This window comes from Heterodontus francisci, chromosome 17 (assembly GCF_036365525.1).
Source record: "Heterodontus francisci isolate sHetFra1 chromosome 17, sHetFra1.hap1, whole genome shotgun sequence".
Taxonomy (NCBI): Eukaryota; Metazoa; Chordata; class Chondrichthyes; order Heterodontiformes; family Heterodontidae; genus Heterodontus; species Heterodontus francisci.
In genome coordinates, this window is record NC_090387.1 from 1,153,297 (window position 1) to 1,171,596 (window position 18,300).

General features: G+C 71.8%; 1 protein-coding gene across 2 annotated transcripts in view; it reads right to left on the reverse strand.

Moving 5' to 3' along the window:
• Positions 1-18,300, reverse strand: part of tango6 (transport and golgi organization 6 homolog (Drosophila)) — a 209,881-nt gene that overhangs the window by 183,026 nt on the left and 8,555 nt on the right. The gene's annotated exons all lie outside the window — the stretch shown is intronic.

The window sequence follows — 18,300 nt, forward strand, 5'->3', positions numbered from 1 at the left end:
TACAAACACCCCCTCTCCTCATTCCCTCCGCGCCACCCCCAGGCCCTCCGCCCCTAACCCACCCGACCCCTGGGCCTCCCTCACACCCCCCAAGCTCGGGGCCCCTCTCCTCATTTCCCCGCCCCAGGCCTCCCACTCCCTACCTCTCCTCACCCCCCCGACCCCCTCCTCACCCTCCCCCCTCATCTCCCACCTCCCCTCCCCCTCACCTCTCCCCCCTCACCTCTCCCTCCTCACCCCCCCTCCCCTCTCCCTCCTCACCCCCCCCTCCCCTCTCCCTCCTCACCCCCCCCTCCTCCTCCTCCTCTTCACCCCCCCCCTCCTCCTCCTCCTCTTCACCCCCCCCTCCTCCTCCTCCTCTTCACCCCCCCTCCCTCCTCCTCTTCACCCCCCCTCCCTCCTCCTCCTCACCCCCCCCTCCTCACCCCCCCTCCTCCTCACCCCCCCTCCTCCTCCTCCTCCTCCCCACCCCCCCTCCTCCTCACCCCCCCTCCTCCTCCTCACCCCCCCTCCTCCTCCTCCTCACCCCCCCCTCTCCTCCTCCTCACCCCCCCCTCCTCCTCCTCACCCCCCCCCTCCTCATCCTCACCCCCCCCTCCTCCTCCTCCTCACCCCCCCTCCTCCTCCTCCTCCTCCCCACCCCCCCTCCTCCTCCTCCTCCTCCCCACCCCCCCTCCTCCTCACCCCCCTCCTCCCCCCTCCTCCTCACCCCCCCTCCTCCTCCTCCTCACCCCCCCTCCTCCTCCTCCTCCTCACCCCCCCTCCTCCTCCTCCTCACCCCCCCCTCTCCTCCTCCTCACCCCCCCCTCCTCCTCCTCACCCCCCCCCTCCTCCTCCTCACCCCCCCCTCCTCCTCCTCCTCCTCACCCCCCCCTCCTCCTCCTCCTCCTCACCCCCCCCTCCTCCTCCTCCTCCTCACCCCCCCCTCCTCCTCCTCCTCCTCACCCCCCCCTCCTCCTCCTCCTCCTCACCCCCCCCTCCTCCTCCTCCTCCTCACCCCCCCCTCCTCCTCCTCCTCCTCACCCCCCCCTCCTCCTCCTCACCCCTCCTCCTCCTCCTCCTCCTCACCCCCCCTCCTCCTCCTCCTCACCCCCCCCTCCTCCTCCTCCTCCTCACCCCCCCCCTCCTCCTCCTCCTCACCCCCCCCCCCTCCTCCTCACCCCCCCTCCTCCTCCTCACCCCCCCCTCCTCCTCCTCACCCCCCCCTCCTCCTCCTCACCCCCCCCCTCCTCCTCCTCACCCCCCCCCTCCTCCTCCTCACCCCCCCCCTCCTCCTCCTCCACCCCCCCTCCTCCTCCTCACCCCCCCCTCCTCCTCCTCACCCCCCCTCCTCCTCCTCCTCACCCCCCCCTCCTCCTCCTCCTCACCCCCCCCTCCTCCTCCTCCTCACCCCCCCCTCCTCCTCCTCCTCACCCCCCCCTCCTCCTCCTCCTCACCCCCCCCTCCTCCTCCTCCTCACCCCCCCTCCTCCTCCTCCTCACCCCCCCCTCCTCCTCCTCCTCCTCACCCCCCCCTCCTCCTCCTCCTCACCCCCCCCTCCTCCTCCTCCTCACCCCCCCCTCCTCCCCCCTCCTCCTCCTCACCCCCCCTCCTCCTCCTCCTCACCCCCCCCTCCTCCTCCTCCTCACCCCCCCCCTCCTCCTCCTCACCACCCCCTCATCTCCCACCCCCTCATCTCCCACCCCCTCATCTCCCACCCCCTCATCTCCCAACCCCCTCATCTCCCACCCCTCCTCACCACCCCCTCATCTCCCACCCCTCATCTCCCACCCCTCCTCACCACCCCCTCATCTCCCACCCCCTCATCTCCCACCCCCTCATCTCCACCCCCTCATCTCCCACCCCTCCTCCTCCTCACCCCCCCTCCCCCCCCCTCATCTCCCACCCCTCCTCCTCCTCACCCCCCCTCCCCCCCCCTCCCCCTCACCCCCCCTCCCCCTCACCCTCCTCCTCCCCCCCCCCTCCTCCACCCCTCCTCCTCCTCCGCCCCCTCCTCACCCCCACTCCCCCTCCGCCCCCTCCTCACCCCACTCCCCCTCCGCCCCCTCCTCACCCCCACTCCCCCTCCGCCCCCTCCTCACCCCCACTCCCCCTCCGCCCCCTCCTCACCCCCACTCCCCCTCCGCCCCCTCCTCACCCCCACTCCCCCCTCCGCCCCCTCCTCACCCCCACTCCCCCTCCTCCCTCACCCCCACTCCCCCTCCTCCCTCACCCCCACTCCCCCTCCTCCCTCACCCCCACCCCCCTCACACCCTCACCCCCAACCTCCTCACCCCCACTCCCCCTCCTCCCTCACCCCCACTCCCCTCCTCCCTCACCCCCTCCTCCCTCACCCCCACTCCCCCTCCTCCTCACCCCACTCCCCCTCCCCCTCCTCCCTCACCCCCCACTCCCCCTCCTCCCTCACCCCCCACTCCCCCTCCTCCCTCACCCCACTCCCCCTCCTCCCTCACCCCCCCTCCTCCCTCACCCCCACTCCCCCTCCTCCCTCACCCCCACTCCTCCTCCTCACCCCCACTCCCTCTCCTCACCCCCACTCCCTCTCCTCACCCCCACTCCCTCTCCTCACCCCCACTCCCTCTCCTCACCCCCACTCCCTCTCCTCACCCCCACTCCCTCTCCTCACCCCCACTCCTCTCCTCACCCCCACTCCCTCTCCTCACCCCCACTCCCACTCCTCACCCCCACCCCCACTCCTCCCTCTCACCCCACTCCCCCTCTCCTCACCCCCACTCCTCCCTCTCCTCACCCCCACTCCTCCCTCTCCTCACCCCCACTCCTCCCTCTCCTCACCCCCACTCCTCCCTCTCCTCACCCCCACTCCTCCCTCTCCTCACCCCCACTCCTCCCTCCTCCCTCTCCACTCCCCCTCCTCACCCCCCCCTCCCCCCTCTCCTCACCCCTCTCCTCACACCCCCCTCCCCCCCTCTCCTCACACCCCCTCCCCCCTCTCCTCACCCCCCCCTCCCCCTCTCCTCACACCCCCCCTCCCCCCTCTCCTCACCCCCCCCTCCCCCCCTCTCCTCACCCCCCCTCCCCCCTCTCCTCACCCCCCCCCTCCCCCCTCTCCTCACCCCCCACTCCCCCTCTCCTCACCCCCCACTCCCCCTCTCCTCACCCCCCACTCCCCCTCTCCTCACCCCCCACTCCCCCTCCATCCTCACCCCCCACTCCCCCTCTCCTCACCCACCACTCCCCCTCTCCTCACCCCCCACTCCCCTCTCCTCACTCACCACTCCCCCTCTCCTCACCCACCACTCCCCCTCTCCTCACCCACCACTCCCCCTCTCCTCACCCACCACTCCCCCTCTCCTCACCCACCACTCCCCCCTCTCCTCACCCCCCACTCCCCCTCTCCTCACCCCCCACTCCCCCTCTCCTCACCCCCCACTCCCCCTCTCCTCACCCACCACTCCCCCTCTCCTCACCCCCCACTCCCCCTCTCCTCACCCCCCCACTCCCCCTCTCCTCACCCCCCCACTCCCCCCTCTCCTCACCCCCCCACTCCCCCTCTCCTCACCCCCCCACTCCCCCTCTCCTCACCCCCCCACTCCCCCTCTCCTCACCCCCCCACTCCCCTCTCCTCACCCCCCCACTCCCCTCCTCCCTCTCCTCACCCCCCACTCCCCCTCCTCCCTCTCCTCACCCCCCACTCCCCCTCCTCACCCCCCACTCCCCTCCTCCCTCTCCTCACCCCCCACTCCCCCTCCTCCTCTCCTCACCCCCCACTCCCCTCCTCCCTCTCCTCAACCCCCACTCCCCCTCCTCCCTCTCCTCAACCCCCACTTCCCCCTCCTCCCTCTCCTCACCCCCCACTCCCCCTCCTCCCTCTCCTCATCCCCCACTCCCCCTCCTCCCTCTCCTCATCCCCCACTCCCCCTCCTCCCTCTCCTCATCCCCCACTTCCCCCTCCTCCCTCTCCTCATCCCCCACACCCCCTCCTCCCTCTCCTCATCCCCCACTCCCCCTCCTCCCCCTCCTCCCTCTCCTCATCCCCCACTCCCCCTCCTCTCCTCACCCCCCCACTCCCCTCCTCACCCCCCACTCCCCCTCCTCCTCACCCCCACTCCCCCTCCTCCTCACCCCCCACTCCTCCCCCCTCCTCACCCCCACACCCTCCCCCTCCTCACCCCCCACTCCCCTCCTCCCCCCACACTCCCCCTCCTCCCCCCCACACTCCCCCTCCTCCCCCCCACACTCCCCCTCCTCCCCCCCACACTCCCCCTCCTCACCCCCAACACTCCCCCTCCTCACCCCCACACTCCCCCTCCTCACCCCCACACTCCCCCTCCTCACCCCCACACTCCCCCTCCTCACCCCCACAACTCCCCCTCCTCACCCCCACACTCCCCCTCCTCACCCCCCACCACTCCCCCTCCTCACCCCCACACTCCCCCTCCTCACCCCCACACTCCCCCTCCTCACCCCCACACTCCCCCTCCTCACCCCCACACTCCCCCTCCTCACCCCACACTCCCCCTCCTCACCCCCACACTCCCCCTCCTCACCCCCACACTCCCCCTCCTCACCCCCACACTCCCCCTCCTCCGTCTCCTCACCCCCCACTCCCCCGTCTCCTCACCCCCCCACTCCCCCTCCTCACCCCCCACTCCCCCTCCTCACCCCCCACCCCCCTCCTCACCCCCACCCCCTCCTCTCACCCCCCACTCCCCCTCCTCCCTCTCCTCACCCCCCTCCTCCCTCTCCTCACCCCCCACTCCCCCTCCTCAACCTCCTCACCCCCCCCTCCCCCTCCTCACCCCCCCTCCTCTCCTCACCCCCCCACTCCCCTCCTCTCCTCACCCCCCACTCCCCCTCCTCTCCTCACCCCCCACTCCCCCTCCTCTCCTCACCCCCCACTCCCCCTCCTCTCCTCACCCCCCACTCCCCCTCCTCTCCTCACCCCCCACTCCCCCTCCTCTCCTCACCCCCCACTCCCCCTCCTCTCCTCACCCCCCACTCCCCCTCCTCTCCTCACCCCCCACTCCCCCTCCTCTCCTCACCCCCCACTCCCCCTCCTCTCCTCACCCCCCACTCCCCCTCCTCACCCCCCACTCCCCCTCCTCACCCCCCACTCCCCCTCCTCACCCCCCACTCCCCCTCCTCCCTCTCCTCACCCCCCTCCTCCCTCTCCTCACCCCCCACTCCCCCTCCTCCCTCCCCACTCCCCCTCCTCCCTCTCCTCACCCCCCACTCCCCCTCCTCCCTCTCCTCACCCCCCACTCCCCCTCCTCACCCCCCACTCCCTCTCCTCACCCCCCACTCCCCCTCCTCCCTCTCCTCACCCCCCCACTCCCCTCCTCCCTCTCCTCATCCCCCACTCCCCCTCCTCCTCTCCTCATCCCCCACACCCCCTCCTCCCTCTCCTCATCCCCCCACTCCCCCTCCTCCCCCCCTCCTCACCCCCCCACTCTCCCTCCTCACCCCCCACTCCCCCTCCTCCCCCTCCTCCTCACCCCCCTCCTCCTCCTCCTCACCCCCCTCCTCCTCCTCCTCACCCCCCACTCCTCCCCCTCCCACCCCCACTCCTCCCCCTCCTCACCCCCCACTCCTCCCCCTCCTCACCCCCCCTCACCCCCACACTCCCCCTCCTCACCCCCACACTCCCCCTCCTCACCCCCACACTCCCCCTCCTCACCCCCACACTCCCCTCCTCACCCCACACTCCCCCTCCTCACCCCCACACTCCCCCTCCTCACTCCCCCTCCTCCGTCTCCTCACCCCCCACTCCCCCGTCTCCTCACACCCCCACTCCCCCGTCTCCTCACCCCCACTCCCCCGTCTCCTCACCCCCCACTCCCCCTCCTCACCCCCCACTCCCCCTCCTCACCCCCCACCCCCCACTCCCCCTCCTCCCTCTCCTCATCCCCCACTCCCCCTCCTCCCCCTCCCCCCTCTCCTCATCCCCCACTCCCCCCTCCTCAACCCCCCTCCCCCTCCTCACCCCCCACTCCCCCTCCTCACCCCCTCCCCCACTCCCCCTCCTCACCCCCCACTCCCCCCTCCTCACCCCCCACTCCCCCTCCTCACCCCCCACTCCCCCTCCTCACCCCCCACTCCCCCTCCTCACCCCCCACTCCCCCTCATCCCTCTCCTCACCCCCCTCCTCCCTCACCTCACCCCCCTCCTCCTCTCCTCACCCCCCTCCTCCCTCTCCTCACCCCCCTCCTCCCCCTCCTCACCCCCCTCCTCCCCCTCCTCACCCCCACTCCCCCTCCTCACCCCCCACTCCCCCTCCTCACCCCCTCCTCCCTCTCCTCACACCCCACTCCCCCTCCTCCCTCTCCTCACCCCCCACTCCCCCTCCTCCCTCTCCTCCCTCTCCTCACCCCCCACTCCCCCTCCTCCCTCTCCTCACCCCCACTCCCCCTCCTCCCTCTCCTCACCCCCCACTCCCCCTCCTCCCTCTCCTCACCCCCCACTCCCCCTCCTCCCTCTCCTCACCCCCCACTTCCCCCTCCTCACCCCCACTCACTCCCCCTCCTCCCCCTCCTCACCCCTCTCCACTCCCCCCTCCTCCCCCTCCTCACCCCCCACTCCCCCTCCTCCCCTCCTCACCCCCCACTCCCCCTCCTCCCCTCCTCACCCCCCACTCCCTCTCCTCACCCCCCACTCCCCCTCCTCCCTCTCCTCACCCCCCACTCCCCCTCCTCCCTCTCCTCACCCCCCACTCCCCCTCCGCCCTCTCCTCACCCCCACTCCCCCTCCTCCCTCTCCTCACCCCCACTCCCCCTCCTCCCTCTCCTCCTCCCTCTCCTCACCCCCTCCTCCCTCTCCTCACCCCCTCCTCCCTCTCCTCACCCCCCACTCCCCCTCCTCCCTCTCCTCACCCCCCACTCCCCCTCCTCCCTCTCCTCACCCCCCACTCCCCTCCTCCCCACTCCCCCTCCTCCCTCTCCTCACCCCCACTCTCCCTCTCCTCACCCCCCACTCACCCTCTCCTCACCCCCCACTCACCCTCTCCTCACCCCCCACTCACCCTCTCCTCACCACCCCCCACTCACCCTCTCCTCACCCCCCACTCACCCTCTCCTCACCCCCCACTCACCCTCTCCTCACCCCCCACTCACCCTCTCCTCACCCCCCACTCACCCTCTCCTCCACCCCCACTCACCCTCTCCTCACCCCCACTCACCCTCTCCTCACCCCCCACTCACCCTCTCCTCACCCCCCACTCACCCTCTCCTCACCCCCACTCAACCCTCTCCTCACCCCCCACTCCCCTCCTCACCCTCCTCACCCCCCACTCCCCCTCCTCACCCCCCACTCCCCCTCCTCACCCCCCACTCCCCCTCCTCCCTCTCCTCACCCCCCACTCCCCCTCCTCACCCCCCACTCCCCCCTCCTCACCCCCCACTCCCCCTCCTCACCCCCCTCACCCCCCACTCCCCCCCCTCACCCCCACTCCCCCTCCTCACCCCCACTCCCCCTCCTCACCCCACTCCCCCTCCTCACCCCCACTCCCCCTCCTCACCCCCTCCTCAACCCCTCCTCCCCTCCTCACCCCCTCCTCCCCCTCCTCACCCCCTCCTCCCCTCCTCACCCCCTCCTCCCCCTCCTCACCCCCCTCCTCCCCCTCCTCACCCCCTCCTCCCCCTCCTCACCCCCTCCTCCCTCCTCCTCACCCCCTCCTCCCTCTCCTCACCCCCTCCTCCCTCTCCTCACCCCCTCCTCCCTCTCCTCACCCCCTCCTCCCTCTCCTCACCCCCTCCTCCCTCTCCTCACCCCCTCCTCCCTCTCCTCACCCCCTCCTCCCTCTCCTCACCCCCTCCTCCCTCTCCTCACCCCCTCCTCCCTCTCCTCACCCCCTCCTCCCTCTCCTCACCCCCTCCTCCCTCCTCCGCCCCCTCCTCAAACCCACTCCTCCTCCGCACCCTCCTCACCCCCACTCCCCCTCCGCCCCCTCCTCACCCCCACTCCCCCTCCGCCTCACCCCCACTCCCCCTCCGCCCTCACCCCCACTCCCCCTCCGCCCTCACCCCCACTCCCCTCCTCCCTCACCCCCACTCCCCCTCCTCCCTCACCCCCACTCCCCCTCCTCCTCACCCCCACCCCCCTCCTCCCCCACTCCCCCTCCTCCCTCTCACCCCCACTCCCCCTCCTCCTCACCCCCACTCCCCCTCCTCCCTCACCCCCACTCCCCCTCCTCCCTCACCCCACTCCCCCTCCTCCCTCACCCCCACTCCCCCTCCTCCCTCACCCCCACTCCCCCTCCTCCCTCACCCCCACTCCCCCTCCTCCCTCACCCCCACTCCCCCTCCTCTCACCCCCACTCCCCCCCCTCTCACCCCCACTCCCCCTCCCCTCTCACCCCCACTCCCCCCTCTCACCCCCACTCCTCCCCTTTCCTCACCCCACTCCTCCCTTTCCTCACCCCCACTCCTCCCTTTCCTCACCCCCACTCCTCCCTTTCCTCACCCCACTCCTCCCTTTCCTCACCCCCACTCCTCCCTTTCCTCACCCCCACTCCTCCCCTTTCCTCACCCCCACTCCCCCCTCCTCCCTTCCTCACCCCCCACTCCTCCCTCTCCTCACCCCCACTCCTCCCTCTCCTCACCCCCAACTCCTCCCTCTCCTCACCCCCACTCCTCCCTCTCCTCACCCCCACTCCTCCCTCTCCTCACCCCCACTCCTCCCTCTCCTCACCCCCACTCCTCCCTCTCCTCACCCCCACTCCTCCCTCTCCTCACCCCCACTCCTCCCTCTCCTCACCCCCACTCCTCCCTCTCCTCACCCCCACTCCTCCCTCTCCTCACCCCACTCCTCCCTCTCCTCACCCCCACTCCTCCCTCTCCTCACCCCCACTCCTCCTCTCCTCACCCCCACTCCTCCCTCTCCTCACCCCCACTCCTCCCCTCTCCTCACCCCCACTCCCCCCTCTCACCCCCACTCCCCCCTCTCACCCCCACTCCCCCTCTCACCCCCACTCCCCCCTCTCACCCCCACTCCCCCCTCTCACCCCCCACTCCCCCCTCTCACTCCCTCTCACCCCACTCCTCCCTTTCCTCACCCCCACTCCTCCCTTTCCTCACCCCCCACTCCTCCTTTCCTCACCCCCACTCCTCCCTTTCCTCACCCCCACTCCTCCCTTTCCTCACCCCCACTCCTTCCCTTTCCTCACCCCCAATCCCCTTCTCACCCCCACTCCTCCCTTTCCTCACCCCCACTCCTCCCTTCCTCACCCCCACTCCTCCCTCTCCTCACCCCCACTCCTCCTCTTCCTCACCCCCACTCCCCTCTCCTCTCCTCACCCCCACTCCTCCCTCTCCTCACCCCCATCCTCCCTCTCCTCACCCACTCCTCCCTCTCCTCACCCCACCCCACTCCTCCCTCTCCTCACCCACTCCTCCCTCTCCTCACCCCCACTCCTCCCTCTCCTCACCCCACTCCCCTCCTCCCTCTCCACTCCCCCTCCTCCCTCTCCACTCCCCCTCCTCCCTCTCCACTCCCCCTCCTCCCTCTCCACTCCCCCTCCTCACCCCCCACTCCCCCTCTCCTCACCCCCCACTCCCCCTCTCCTCACCCCCCACTCCCCCTCTCCTCACCCCCCACTCCCCTCTCCTCACCCCCCACTCCCCCTCTCCTCACCCCCCACTCCCCCTCTCCTCACCCCCCACTCCCCCTCTCCTCACCCCCCACTCCCCTCTCCTCACCCCCCACTCCCCCTCTCCTCACCCCCCACTCCCCTCTCCTCACCCCCCACTCCCCCTCTCCTCACCCCCCACTCCCCTCTCCTCACCCCCACTCCCCCTCTCCTCACCCCCCACTCCCCCTCTCCTCACCCCCCACTCCCCCTCTCCACACCCCCCACTCCCCCTCTCCACACCCCCCACTCCCCCTCTCCACACCCCCCAACTCCCCCTCTCCTCACCCCCACTCCCCCTCTCCTCACCCCCCACTCCCCCTCTCCTCACCCCCACTCCCCTCCTCCCTCTCCTCACCCCCCACTCCCTCTCCTCCTCTCCTCACCCCCACTCCCTCTCCTCACCCTCCACTCCCCCTCCTCCCTCTCCTCACCCCCCACTCCCCCTCCTCCCTCTCCTCAACCCCCACTCCCCCTCCTCCCTCTCCTCAACCCCCACTCCCCCTCCTCCCTCTCCTCACCCCCCACTCCCCCTCCTCCCTCTCCTCACCCCCCACTCCCCCTCCTCCCTCTCCTCATCCCCCACTCCCCCTCCTCTCCTCATCCCCCACTCCCCCTCCTCCCTCTCCTCATCCCCCACTCCCCCTCCTCCCTCTCCTCATCCCCCACTCCCCCTCTCCTCATCCCCCACTCCCCCTCCTCCCTCTCCTCATCCCCCACTCCCCCTCCTCCTCCCCTCCTCATCCCCCACTCCCCCTCCTCCCCCTCCTCATCCCCCACTCCCCCTCCTCCCCCTCCCCCCACTCCCCCTCCTCCCCCTCCTCATCCTCCCCACCTCCTCATCCCCCACTCCCCCTCCTCCCCCTCCTCATCCCCAACTCCCCCTCCTCTCCCCCTCCTCACCCCCACACTCCCCCTCCTCACCCCCACACTCCCCCTCCTCACCCCCACACTCCCCTCCTCACCCCCACACTCCCCCTCCTCACCCCCACACTCCCCCTCCTCACCCCCACACTCCCCCTCACACTCCCCCTCCTCACCCCCCACTCCCCTCCTCACCCCCACTCCCCCTCCTCACCCCCCACTCCCCCTCCTCCCTCTCCTCACACCCCACTCACCCTCCTCCCTCTCCTCACCCCCCACTCCCCCTCTCCTCCCTCTCCTCACCCCCCACTCCTCCTCCTCCCTCTCCTCACCCCCCCACTACCCCCTCCTCCCTCTCCTCACCCCCCACTCCCCCTCCTCCCTCTCCTCACCCCCCACTCCCCCTCCTCCCTCTCCTCACCCCCCACTCCCCCTCCTCCCCCTCCTCACCCCCCACTCCCCCTCCTCCCCCTCCTCACCCCCACTCCCCCTCCTCCCCCTCCTCACCCCCCACTCCCCCTCCTCCCCTCCTCACCCCCCACTCCCCCTCCTCCCTCTCCTCACCCCCCACTCCCCCTCCTCCCTCTCCTCACCCCCCACTCCCCCTCCGCCCTCTCCTCACCCCCACTCCCCCTCCTCCCTCTCCTCACCCCCTCCTCCCTCTCCTCCTCCCCCTCCTCACCCCCACACTCCCCCTCCTCACCCCCACACTCCCCCTCCTCACCCCCACACTCCCCCTCCTCACCCCCACACTCCCCCTCCTCACCCCCACACGATCCCCCCTCCTCACCCCCACAACTCCCCCTCCTCACCCCCACACTCCCCCTCACACTCCCCCTCCTCACCCCCCACTCCCCTCCTCACCCCCCACTCCCCCTCCTCACCCCCCACTCCCCCTCCTCACCCCCCCACTCCCCCTCCTCACCCCCCCACTCCCCCTCCTCACCCCCCCACTCCCCCTCCTCCTCTCCTCACCCCCCACTCCCCCTCCTCCCTCTCCTCACCCCCACTCCCCCTCTCCTCCCTCTCCTCACCCCCCACTCCCCCTCTCCTCCCTCTCCTCACCCCCCACTCCCCCTCCTCCCTCTCCTCACCCCCCACTCCCTCTCCTCACCCCCCACTCCCCCTCCTCCCTATCCTCACCCCCCACTCCCCCTCCTCCCCCTCCTCACCCCCCACTCCCCCTCCTCCCCCTCCTCACCCCCCACATCCCCCTCCTCCCTCTCCTCACCCCCCACTCCCCCTCCTCCCTCTCCTCACTCCCCACTCCCCCTCCGCCCTCTCCTCACCCCCCACTCCCCCTCCTCCCTCTCCTCACCCCCACTCCCCCTCCTCCCTCTCCTCACCCCCTCCTCCCTCTCCTCACCCCCTCCTCCCTCCCCTCCCTCCCTCTCCTCACCCCCTCCTCCCTCTCCTCACCCCCTCCTCCCTCTCCTCACCCCCTCCTCCCTCTCCTCACCCCCCACTCCCCCTCCTCCCTCTCCTCACCCCCCACTCCCCCTCCTCCCTCTCCTCACCCCCCACTCCCCTCCTCCCTCTCCTCACCCCCCACTCCCCCTCCTCCCTCTCCTCACCCCCCACTCCCCCTCCTCCCTCTCCTCACCCCCCACTCCCCCTCCTCCCTCTCCTCACCCCCCACTCCCCCTCCTCCCTCTCCTCACCCCCCACTCCCCCTCCTCACCCCCCACTCCCCCTCCTCCCTCTCCTCACCCCCCACTCCCCCCTCCTCCCTCTCCTCACCCCCCACTCCCCCTCCTCCCTCTCCTCACCCCCCACTCCCCCTCCTCCCTCTCCTCACCCCCCACTCCCCCTCCTCCCTCTCCTCACCCCCCACTCCCCCTCCTCCCTCTCCTCACCCCCCACTCCCCCTCCTCCCTCTCCTCACCCCCCACTCACCCTCTCCTCACCCCCCACTCCCCCTCTCCTCACCCCCCACTCCCCCTCTCCTCACCCCCTCCTCCCTCTCCTCACCCCCCACTCCCCCTCCTCCCTCTCCTCACCCCCCACTCCCCCTCCTCCCTCTCCTCACCCCCCACTCCCCCTCTCTCCCTCTCCTCACCCCCCACTCCCCCTCCTCCCTCTCCTCACCCCCCACTCTCCCTCTCCTCACCCCCCACTCACCCTCTCCTCAACCCCCCACTAACCCCCTCCTCACCCCCCACTCCCCCTCCTCACCCCCCACTCCCCCTCCTCCCTCTCCTCACCCCCCCACTCCCCCTCCTCCCCCTCCTCACCACCCCACTCCCCCTCCTCCCTCACCCCCCACTCCCCCTCCTCACCCCCCACTCCCCCTCCTCACCCCCCACTCCCCCTCCTCACCCCCCACTCCCCCTCCTCACCCCCACTCCCCCTCCTCACCCCCCACTCCCCCTCCTCACCCCCACTCCCCCTCCTCACCCCCACTCCCCCTCCTCACCCCCTCCTCCCCCCCTCCTCCCTCTCCTCACCCCCTCCTCCCTCTCCTCACTCCCTCCTCCCTCTCCTCACCCCCTCCTCCCTCTCCTCACCCCCTCCTCCCTCTCCTCACCCCCTCCTCCCTCTCCTCACCCCCTCCTCCCTCTCCTCACCCCCTCTTCCCTCTCCTCACCCCCTCCTCCTCCTCCGCCCCCTCCTCACCCCCACTCCTCCTCCGCCCCCTCCTCACCCCCACTCCCCTCCGCCCCCTCCTCACCCTCACTCACCCCCTCCGCCCTCACCCCCACTCCCCCTCCGCCCTCACCCCCACTCCCCTCCTCCCTCACCCCCACTCCCCCTCCTCCCTCACCCCCACTCCCCCTCCTCCCTCACCCCCACTCCCCCTCCTCCCTCACCCCCACCCCCCCTCCTCCCTCACCCCCACCCCCACCTCCCTCACCCCCACCCCCACCTCCCTCACCCCCACCCCCACCTCCCTCACCCCCTCCTCCCTCACCCCCACTCCCCCTCCTCCCTCACCCCCACTCCCCCTCCTCCTCACCCCCACTCCCCCTCCTCCCCTCACCCCCACTCCCCCTCCTCCCTCACCCCCCACTCCCCCTCCTCCCACACCCCCACTCCCCCCTCTCCCTCACCCCCACTCCTCCCTCTCACCCCCACTCCTCCCTCTCACCCCCACTCCTCCCTCTCACACCCCCACTCCCCCCTCCTCCCTTCTCACCCCACTCCCCCTCCTCCCTTTCCTCACCCCCACTCCTCCCTCTCCTCACCCCCACTCCTCCCTCTCCTCACCCCCACTCCTCCCTCTCCTCACCCCCACTCCCCCTCCTCCCTCTCCACTCCCCCTCCTCCCTCTCCACTCCCCCTCCTCCCTCTCCACTCCCCCTCCGCCCTCTCCAACTCCCCCTCCTCCCTCTCCACTCCCCCTCTCCTCACCCCCCACTCCCCCTCTCCTCACCCCCCACTCCCCCTCTCCTCACCCCCCACTTCCCCCTCTCCTCACCCCCCACTCCCCCTCTCCTCACCCCCCACTCCCCCTCTCCTCACCCACCACTCCCCCTCTCCTCACCCACCACTCCCCCTCCTCCCTCTCCTCACCCCCCACTCCCTCTCCTCACCCCCCACTCCCCCTCCTCCCTCTCCTCACCCCCCAATCCCCCTCCTCCCTCTCCTCACCCCCCACTCCCCCTCCTCCCTCTCCTCACCCCCCACTCCCCCTCCTCACCCCCCACTCCCCTCCTCCCTCTCCTCACCCCCACTCCCCCTCCTCCCTCTCCTCACCCCCCACTCCCCCTCCTCCCTCTCCTCACCCCCCACTCCCCCTCCTCCCTCTCCTCACCCCCCACTCCCCCTCCTCCCTCTCCTCATCCCCCACTCCCCCTCCTCCCTCTCCTCATCCCCCACTCCCCCTCCTCCCTCTCCTCATCCCCCACTCCCCCTCCTCCCTCTCCTCATCCCCCACTCCCCTTCCTCCCTCTCCTCATCCCCCACTCCCCCTCCTCCCTCTCCTCATCCCCCACTCCCCTCCTCCTCCCCTCCTCATCCCCCACTCCCCCTCCTCCTCCCCTCCTCATCCCCCACTCCCCCTCCTCCCCCTCCTCATCCCCCACTCCCCCTCCTCATCCCCTCCTCCCCCTCCTCATCCCCCACTCCCCCTCCTCCCCCCCCCTCCTCATCCCCCACTCCCCCTCCTCCCCCTCCTCATCCCCCACTCCCCCTCCTCCCCCCCTCCTCATCCCCCACTCCCCCTCCTCCCCTCCTCCCCCCCTCCTCATCCCCCTCCTCCCCCTCCTCATCCCCAACTCCCCCTCCACTCCCCTCCTCACCCCCACACTCCCCCTCCTCACCCCACACTCCCCCTCCTCACCCCCACACTCCCCCTCCTCACCCCCACACTCCCCCTCCTCACCCCCACACTCCCCCTCCTCACCCCCACACTCCCCCTCCTCACCCCCACAACTCCCCCTCCTCACCCCCACACTCCCCCTCCTCACCCCCACACTCCCCCTCACACTCCCCCTCACTCACCCTCACACTCCCCCTCCTCACCCTCACACTCCCCCTCCTCACCCTCACACTCCCCCTCCTCAACCCTCACACTCCCCCTCCTCACCCTCACACTCCCCCCTCCTCAACCCTCACACTCCCCCTCCTCACCCTCACACTCCCCCTCCTCACCCTCACACTCCCCCTCCTCACCCTCACACTCCCCTCCTCACCCTCACACTCCCCCTCCTCCGTCTCCTCACCCCCCACTCCCCCTCCTCACCCCCCACTCCCCCTCCTCACCCCCCCTCCCTCTCCTCATCCCCCACTCCCCCTCCTCCCCCTCCTCACCCCCCACTCCCCCTCCTCACCCCCCACTCCCCCTCCTCTCCTCACCCCCCACTCCCCCTCCTCTCCTCACCCCCCACTCCCCCTCCTCACCCCCCACTCCTCCTCCTCACCCCCCACTCCCCTCCTCCCTCTCCTCACCCCCCTCCTCCCTCTCCTCACCCCCCTCCTCCCTCTCCTCACCCCCCTCCTCCCTCTCCTCACCCCCACTCCCCCTCCTCACCCCCCACTCCCCTCCTCACACCCCCACTCCCCCTCCTCACCCCCACTCCCCCTCCTCACCCCCCACTCCCCCTCCTCACCCCCCACTCCCCCTCCTCACCCCCCACTCCCCCTCCTCACCCCCCACTCCCCTCCTCCCTCTCCTCACCCCCACTCCCCCTCCTCCCTCTCCTCACCCCCCACTCCCCCTCCTCCCTCTCCTCACCCCCCACTCCCCCTCCTCCCTCCTCCTCACCCCCACTCCCCCTCCTCCCTCTCCTCACCCCCCACTCCCCCTCCTCCCTCTCCTCACCCCCCACTCCCCCTCCTCCCTCTCCTCACCCCCCACTCCCCCTCCTCCCCCTCCTCACCCCCCACTCCCCCTCCTCCCCCTCCTCACCCCCCACTCCCCCTCCTCCCCCTCCTCACCCCCCCACTCCCCCTCCTCACCCCCCACTCCCCCTCCACTCCCCCTCCTCCCCCCCCACTCCCCCTCCTCCCTCTCCTCACCCCCCACTCCCCCTCCTCCCTCTCCTCACCCCCCACTCCCCCTCCGCCCTCTCCTCACCCCCCACTCCCCCTCCTCACCCCCTCTTCCCTCTCCTCACCCCCTCCTCCTCCTCCGCCCCCTCCTCACCCCCACTCCTCCTCCGCCCCCTCCTCACCCCCACTCCCCCTCCGCCCCCTCCTCACCCCCACTCCCCCTCCGCCCCCTCCTCACCCCCACTCCCCCTCCGCCCTCACCCCCACTCCCCCTCCGCCCTCACCCCCACTCCCCCTCCTCCCTCACCCCCACTCCCCCTCCTCCCTCACCCCCACTCCCCCTCCTCCCTCACCCCCTCCTCCCTCACCCCCACCCCCCTCACCCCCACCTCCCTCACCCCCACCTCCCTCACCCCCACCTCCCTCACCCTCACCCCCACCTCCCTCACCCCCCTCCTCCCTCACCCCCACTCCCCCTCCTCCCTCACCCCCACTCCCCCTCCTCCCTCACCCCCACTCCCCCTCCTCCCTCACCCCCACTCCCCCTCCTCCCTCACCCCCACTCCCCCTCCTCCTCACCCCCACTCCCCCTCCTCCCTCACCCCCACTCCCCCTCCTCCCTCACCCCCACTCCCCCCTCTCACCCCCCACTCCCCCTCTCACACCCCACTCCTCCCTCTCACCCCCACTCCCCCTCCTCCCTTTCCTCACCCCCACTCCCCCTCCTCCCTTTCCTCACCCCCACTCCTCCCTCTCCTCACCCCCACTCCTCCCTCTCCTCACCCCCACTCCTCCCTCTCCTGCACCCCCACTCCCCCTCCTCCCTCTCCACTCCCCCTCCTCCCTCTCCACTCCCCTCCTCACCCCCCCTCCTCCCTCCTCACCCCCCACTCCCCCTCTCCTCACCCCCCACTCCCCCTCTCCTCACCCCCCACTCCCCCTCTCCTCACCCCCCACTCCCCCTCTCCTCACCCCCCACTCCCCCTCTCCTCACCCCCCACTCCCCCTCTCCTCACCCACCACTCCCCCTCTCCTCACCCACCACTCCCCCTCTCCTCACCCACCACTCCCCCTCTCCTCACCCACCACTCCCCCTCTCCTCACCCACCACTCCCCCTCCTCCCTCTCCTCACCCCCCACTCCCTCTCCTCACCCCCCACTCCCCTCCTCCCTCTCCTCACCCCCCACTCCCCCCCCCCCACTCCCCCTCCTCACCCCCCACTCCCCCTCCTCCCTCTCCTCACCCCCCACTCCCCCTCCTCCCTCTCCTCACCCCCCACTCCCCCTCCTCCCTCTCCTCACCCCCCACTCCCCCTCCTCCCTCTCCTCATCCCCCACTCCCCCTCCTCCCTCTCCTCATCCCCCACTCCCCCTCCTCCCTCTCCTCATCCCCCACTCCCCCTCCTCCCTCTCCTCATCCCCCACTCCCCCTCCTCCCTCTCCTCATCCCCCACTCCCCCTCCTCCCTCTCCTCATCCCCCACTCCCCCTCCTCCCTCTCCTCATCCCCCACTCCCCCTCCTCCTCCCCCTCCTCATCCCCCACTCCCCCTCCTCCCCCTCCTCATCCCCCACTCCCCCTCCTCATCCCCCACTCCCCCTCCTCCCCCTCCTCATCCCCCACTCCCCCTCCTCCCCCTCCTCATCCCCCACTCCCCCTCCTCCCCCCCTCCTCATCCCCCACTCCCCCTCCTCCCCTCCTCCCCCCCTCCTCATCCCCCTCCTCCCCCTCCTCATCCCCAACTCCCCCTCCTCTCCCCCTCCTCCCCCCACACCCCCTCCTCACCCCCACACTCCCCCTCCTCACCCCCACACTCCCCCTCCTCACCCCCACACTCCCCCTCCTCACCCCCACACTCCCCCTCCTCACCCCCACACTCCCCCTCCTCACCCCCACACTCCCCCTCACACTCCCCCTCACTCACCCTCACACTCCCCCTCACTCACCCTCACACTCCCCCTCACTCACCCTCACACTCCCCCTCCTCACCCTCACACTCCCCCTCCTCACCCTCACACTCCCCCTCCTCACCCTCACACTCCCCCTCCTCACCCTCACACTCCCCCTCCTCACCCTCACACTCCCCCTCCTCACCCTCACACTCCCCCTCCTCCGTCTCCTCACCCCCCACTCCCCCTCCTCACCCCCCACTCCCCCTCCTCACCCCCCCTCCCTCTCCTCATCCCCCACTCCCCCTCCTCCCCCTCCTCACCCCCCACTCCCCCCCTCCTCTCCTCACCCCCCACTCCCCCTCCTCTCCTCACCCCCCACTCCCCCTCCTCTCCTTCACCCCCCACTCCCCCTCCTCTCCTCACCCCCCACTCCCCCTCCTCACCCCCCACTCCTCCTCCTCACCCCCCACTCCTCCTCCTCACCCCCCACTCCCCCTCCTCCCTCTCCTCACCCCCCTCCTCCCTCTCA